The 6,344-nt window shown below is 31.1% G+C and overlaps 1 long non-coding RNA gene across 1 annotated transcript; it reads left to right on the top strand.

Annotated features, from left to right (window-relative positions):
- On the top strand, positions 4,208 to 5,593 carry LOC107617526. The gene is made up of 3 exons (XR_001614971.2): positions 4,208 to 4,270; positions 4,382 to 4,537; positions 5,556 to 5,593. It is a non-coding gene; the product is annotated as an uncharacterized LOC107617526 (long non-coding RNA).

Below are 6,344 nucleotides of genomic sequence, written 5' to 3' on the forward strand. Positions count from 1 at the left end.
GGTAAGGTTCTTGGCCCTCCATGATTTTAGACTCGATGCTATCTCTTGACTTAGTCTTAACTACAATGACCCTACTAAACTTGCATGACCCAGGGTATGGCAAATAGTATACTTGTCGTGTATTTTGGGATAAAATAAAAGGGTCATCTCCGAAGGGTTATATATGAAGGTAAAGGATTATATCTAAAGCTTCTAACCACTTAGTCAGTTGAAAATTATAGCATAAACACCCAGATCATTCTTGAGACCTAAACGATTTCATGTTGAACACATACATAACAAACTGATCAACTCCCTCAAAGAATTTAGGTTTTAATCCCCCTGTTGACTATTATCCTTATCATACATCCACAAACAATAACTTAGAATCATTTTGCCACAAACAACCTAGAAATTAACCAAGAACACGACTCATTAAATTTTTTACAAATTTCGCCAGAGTTTTCCTATAATTAGACACCTCTACCAAACATAAATTTCATCTCTTACAAACCAAACAAATTCAAATAACAAATACATAATTCAACTCATGTCTTTAAATAATTTTAACAAAAAACCAACAGTGTTTTCCCTTAATTCAAAGGCCTTCACCAAATTCAAAATTCTCAATTTTCACAACGTAAACAATTACAAGCATTCATTCAAACAAACATGAATTTCTATCTGTTCTAGTGTGCATCTTCTTATTGCTCCACAATTTTCTAGCAAATAAGGATTTCGAGAAGGTGCCAATAGATAACCTTCTCGCACTTCCGTCCTAAAACTCTATTCTAAAAAAAATTAAATCCGACGTAAAACTTGAACACTTTAATCTATTCAAAGATAGAAAATTAAGTTGAGGAGTACACAAACAACTCATGAATATAATACACTACAAGAAAATAGAATATTTGTAAGAAAAAATTTGTATCAAATTTAAAATTGTTATAAAAAAAATAGTATTTTGTAATAATAATTAGTGATTGTTACAAAAGAATAATGTTTTGTAACAACATTACAAGTTGTTATAAAACATGATAATATTTTGTAACAACCTGTTTTATTTTGTTACAAATTATTTTAGTTTTTGTAACGAGATGGTGTTTTGTTACAAAATATTGTAATATTTTGTAACAAAAAAAAATAAGTTGCAAAAATTCAAAATATTTTATAACAAAATATTTTTTTTTTCAAAAACTCCAATTATTTTGTAACAAAACAACTTTCTGTTTCAAAAACTCCAGTTATTTTGTAACAAAAAATAATTTGTCACAAAATTCAATATTGTTTGTAACAAGTTAATTATTTGTCCCAAAATATAAGTATATTTTATAACAATTTTTTTTAAAGTGTTAAACACTTTAAGAGTAAAAAAAAATTGTGTATATATTTTTTTAAAATAATTTTATTTTATTTCAAAAATGAAAATTTTTTATATAGTGTGTAAGATGTAAAAATTTTAGAAGATCTTATTAAGAGCTAATTTAGATTTATTTATCATTAAGTATTTTAATCTCTGAAATTATTCTATTAAAGATAATTAAACAAATTCTGATTAATTGAGTTTAAAATAATTTAAAATTTTATCTGATTTTATAATTATTAAATTATTTTTTATATTTAAATTATAAAATTTAGCAAATGTAAAATAATAAGAACTTTATATGATTTGGTTTAAATATTTTAGATTTTAGAATTTAATACTTTAATTTTTATAAACAAAGAAAATTAATTATATTATCTCTAATACTTTAATTAAAATATGTTATTAAAATTAATTTGTAGATTTATGATTAAATAATATTTTTTTTAAGATAAAGAAAGTTAATTGTATTACCATGTATTTTTAATTAGAGTAATTTATTGAGAATCAATAAGTATTTTTATATCACAAATAATATTTTAAAGTTTAGAGATTAAGTTAGTTTTTCAAATATTAATACTTTATACTCTAATTTTATTAAAAATATTTTACTCAAATTAAATCCAAAATTTCTAATTCTATACACAAACCCTAACCCTTTTACCCCACCGTCTTACTACCATTCACCACTGTCATCCCTTCCCAAAAACCCAATACTCAGCTGCTTTTGAAAACAAATGAAAAGAAAGAAAGAAAGAAAGAAAGAAAGAAAGGGAGCGAAGAGGAGAAAGGGGGAAAAGAAAGGGAGACGTCGTCGCTGCTGCCACCGTTGAGGGAGAGAGAGCACGTCGCGAGCCAAAGACGCCGCCAGGGAGAAGAGGAGCCGTTGTGCTCCACCGATGACCAGCCGCCGTCGAACTTCGAAGAGAGAAAGACAGTGCACGAAGATGAGAGAGAGGGGAAGCCGATCCTGTCACCGCCGCCGCACCCAGTCGCCGTCAACGTTACAAGAGCTTGTCGCCGTCACTGGCGAGAGTCGTCGCCGCTGCTGTTGCTGAAGCCACTGTCTTTGTTAGTTACTCAGTCTTGTCTCTGTTTTTGGTCCTCCTTGTGTGCCGAAGTCGCTGCTGCCGTGATGGGTGGTCGTGGGATTGCTTGTGCTTAAACAAAGCTATTACTGCTGCTGCTCCCTGTCGTTTGTTCCTTTCAAGTTTTGTTACCGTTCTGTTTTCATGGTTGATTGAGAATGCTGAGATGTTAATATGTTAGGGTTATATCAATACCACTGCAAATTGTTCACTGGCATTGCCGTTGCTGATCCGATTTAAGGCTATTGCTGCTGCTGCGGGTTAGAACGAAGTTGAAGTCATGCTTAATTTTGTGGTTTTCGACTAACTGAGGTAGGGGATTTGTTTTAAAAATAAATGTTTTAAGTTATGAATGCCAATAAAATTAAATGAGTTACTGTAAATGGTTTATGATTGCTTTGTGTGAATAATTGTTAGTATTGAGTTGAATCATAGCTGTAATTGGTGATTGGTTTAATGATTTAATGTAATGATTATTGATGATGTTGTGTATTTTGATGATGTTGTGTATTTTGAAGTTATACTTGCTGCTAGTACTTGTTGATGTTGATTTTGTGTATGGAATGTTGCTATGGCTGCTGGAAATTGATTTTATGAATCAGAACTTGAGATATGTTGTTATAGATGAGATGCTGAAGAGTGGATGCTGTGATAATATGGTTACGTTGCACCTATGATATGAAATTGTGATATATTGAATTAAGAGTTCTTGGACAACTTTGGTTAGTCAAAAGAAAGTTAGAAATATGGTTTTAGATTAATCCTAGGCTTGAATATAGGAATTGGTATGTGAGGTTGTTGGAAATACTTTGTGCAGAATTTCTGCAGAAAACTGCATAATTGGCAGCAGAACGAATGACTTTTTGGGAGTAGTACAGACCTAATTTTTAGATGAAACTATTTTTCTATAAAACTTTAGTGTGTCTTGAATATTCCATAAAAATTTCAGGAAATTTGGCCAAGTGGTTTGGAAGATATGATTTTTGAAAGTTTAGTGGTTGCTGCAGATTTTTCTGGTTTTCTGGTTCTGCAGCACCAACTTCCAAACGCTATAACTTTTAATTTAAATAGAATTTTGAGTTGATTTCAAAAGGATTTTAAATATATATCAGTCTATTTTAAGTGAGTACAAGTTTCATGTTCATATCTATTTTTTAGACTTAGATAAGTCACTTGGAAGGTCGGTTGTTTGCTGAAAACTCTGAACTAGGAAATTTGGCCAAGTGGTTTGGAAGATATGATTTTTGAAAGTTTAGTGGTTGTTGCAGATTTTTCTGGTTTTTTGGTTCTGCAGCACCAACTTCCAAACGCTATAACTTTTAATTTAAATAGAATTTTGAGTTGATTTCAAAAGGATTTTAAATATATATCAGTCTATTTTAAGTGAGTACAAGTTTCATGTTCATATCTGTTTTTTAGACATAGATAAGTCACTTGGAAGGTCGGTTGTTTGCTGAAAACTCTGAACTAGTTTATGAAAACAGGGCTCCACTTCCAATTGATAATTAATTAATCAAATAAAGTGATATGAACCTGAATCCTGATAATGTAAACTTCATTTTTAATTGATCCAATGTTGAGTACTGTTGTTGTGTGCTTGTTAATACCATCAATACTTACTGATTTTAATTGTTCATTGCTTAGTTATGGTGATTCTTTTAATTATTGAATGCCAATGATATTTTTTCTTATAAATGATAATGAGTAATGGTTTGGGGTTTGGCTTGAAGCCTGAAACTTAATTGAACTAATTGTATTTGTCCACGTATCTGCAGTGACTGAAGATGATGCTTTCTTGGTCAAGCAAATTGGCCAGAGTTTCCGGTATTCTAAAATAGAGGTATATTCCTCTTCTTATATTCATGAATGGTCAGTTTTGTTCCTTGTTAACATACATGCATCATCTATGTATGGAAGACTAAACATAGATCGAATCCATTTTCTTATCAAGGCAAGAAGGGAGGAACAAATCCAAGCTACTCATGACGAAGCCATGTTTGGTGCTTCAACACTTCCACCTCCTACCAGTACTGATAGTGAGCCTGAAAGGGAGAATGAGAAAGAAGTTGATAAAAAAGCTGTTGTTACAAGCCTCTTAAGTGAAACCGTAAGTGGTTTCACAGCAGACTTATGTAGATAAGCATGATGAGTCATTTAAGTAATCCTTGTATTTGTGTGTGCATTTGTTGTTGAATAATTTCTCACATTAAGTTATTATTGCTGCTCTATACTTGCTATTGGTTGCTGCTGATTTTTCCCCCTCATTGCTTGCTTGTTGAGTGATTGTTAAATTCAATGAGAAAGGAAATGCTGCTGAGTTATTGTTGTTTGTGTTGGAGTAGATGATGGTTGCTGAACTGAGATTAGTTTTATTGATAAATCTGTTGCTAAAATCGTTTAGTTTGGCTTGATTGATTTTCTATTGAATTAATGGATAAACTGTTACGCCCCTGCTGCTTGCAAGTGTAATGGTTATTGACTTCAATGAATAGAATACTGCCTGAATCCATTACCTTTGTTTATTTTACTGTTTTGGGTGCTGTATGATGGGCCATTGATTGCTGTTCTGCTGAGTGCTGCTCTACTTCTTGGTGGTTGGATTGGTTTTAATAGTTTCCTCATGTTTTCTTGCTGGAATTGGCTTATTTACTTCCTTCCTATGAATTCATTATGATTTTTTGTGTTTTTAACTGTCAAAGAATTCATATAGAATTTGAATTGATTGATTGAAATTGTGAAATAGCCAAATTTACTGCTGAAATGCTGCCGAAATTTACCTTAAGCTGTTTTCAATATTCATCTTTGATTCTATTAATTGATTGAGTTGGTATTTAATTGCTTTTGGTTTTCAACTGTTGCTAAGCTCAATTGATTGATTATCCGGATAAGTGCTTCACTGTTTTGGTTGTTGGAAGCTGGAAGCTTGGGTTTTGTTATTCACTATTTGGTTGTTGTCCTATTTGGTTGCTCAATTAAACTGCATTGTGTTGTTTGAGCAAACAAGTTCTATTTGACGAATTTCTGTGTCAAAATAGACCCTTGTTTGCTACATGATTTCTGATTGCCTCAAGATATTTCTTTTGACTATGCACCTAACTTTTTGTTTCGGATTTTCTTATTTATAGGAGTGCTGAAATGGTGACCACATACTACTTTGAGGGCACAAGAATATTTTGATTCATAGAGACACTAGTCTATGTTAGAACTTTTAACTTTTGGTTGAACTTGTGTAAGACATATAACTTGTAGAACTAATCAATGTACTCACTAATGTTATTTTCTTTAAAAACAATTTTAGCTAAATGAGGCATGTTTGAATTATGTATGTTTTACATATTATATAAATGTAGATTTGCTTAATAAAATAGTTAATATATTAGTTAATTAAAAAAATGTTACAAAATCAAGTTATATTTTGTAACAAAATTTTTCGATAGGAAAAAATAGATTGTCACAAAAAATACCTTGAAGATCAAAATTTGTTACCACTTTTGTAACGGCTTCTGGTTTTTTGTATCAGAAAAAATTGTTACAAAACATCATATTGAATTGTAACAGTTCCATTTTTCGTTACAAAAACTTTTTGTAACGGGACTTACTGCAACGGCCCCTTTTTTGTTACAAAAAACTTTTGTTTCAAAATTTCGACGTTTTGTAACAATTTTTTTTGTTACAAATACGCCTTTTTCTTGTAGTGATAGCACGAACAATTCAAACTGGTCACGCTCAAAGAAAAATATTAGTAAATTTAGTAAATTAATTAAAATTACTTGAAAAACATGAATTAACTTTACTAAATAAATTAATCAAAATTAACAAAAACTAACAACGACTATGGCAGTGAAAAATGATGTCCTCTGTGGCGACGACCACATTCACGACGGTGAGGAAGGCAACAACGATTTCATTGAGCG

This window comes from Arachis ipaensis, chromosome B01 (genome assembly GCF_000816755.2).
Source record: "Arachis ipaensis cultivar K30076 chromosome B01, Araip1.1, whole genome shotgun sequence".
Lineage (NCBI taxonomy): Eukaryota > Viridiplantae > Streptophyta > Magnoliopsida > Fabales > Fabaceae > Arachis > Arachis ipaensis.